A 368-nucleotide genomic window follows, 5' to 3' on the forward strand; every position below is an offset into this window, starting at 1 on the left:
TGTCAGAAGTGGGATTCGAACCCACGCCTGGAGAACCAGACTGCGACCTGAACGCAGCGCCTTGGACCGCTCGGCCATCCTGACATCTGACAACAGGTGAAAAATTTACTAATATAATCTCTTTTGCTTCTTAGTCACGCTCAACACTTAGAATGAGTTATGAGTTGCCTACAAAATGTAGGTATATACCACAGCAAGTGGTTTATTTAGCCTACTTACTCGACAATGGTGCGGAAAACCAACGATATACACAAACAAAAGCCACAGTGCACTGTAAACGTACTTTGATTAGAGGGAAAGAACTCTTTACCAATGTTGTTTTTCTCTTTAGCAGTTGTCCCCCTTCACTCGCTCTCTCTCTCTCTCTC

At 44.0% G+C, this 368-nt stretch overlaps 1 non-coding gene across 1 annotated transcript; it reads right to left on the reverse strand.

Annotated features, from left to right (window-relative positions):
* Trnal-cag (transfer RNA leucine (anticodon CAG)) lies at positions 1–84 on the reverse strand. Its single transcript has one exon. It is a non-coding gene; the product is annotated as a tRNA-Leu (tRNA).
* Positions 85–368: the final 284 nt, after the last annotated feature.

The sequence above is a fragment of the Littorina saxatilis genome, linkage group LG1 (genome assembly GCF_037325665.1).
Source record: "Littorina saxatilis isolate snail1 linkage group LG1, US_GU_Lsax_2.0, whole genome shotgun sequence".
NCBI classification, from domain to species: Eukaryota; Metazoa; Mollusca; class Gastropoda; order Littorinimorpha; family Littorinidae; genus Littorina; species Littorina saxatilis.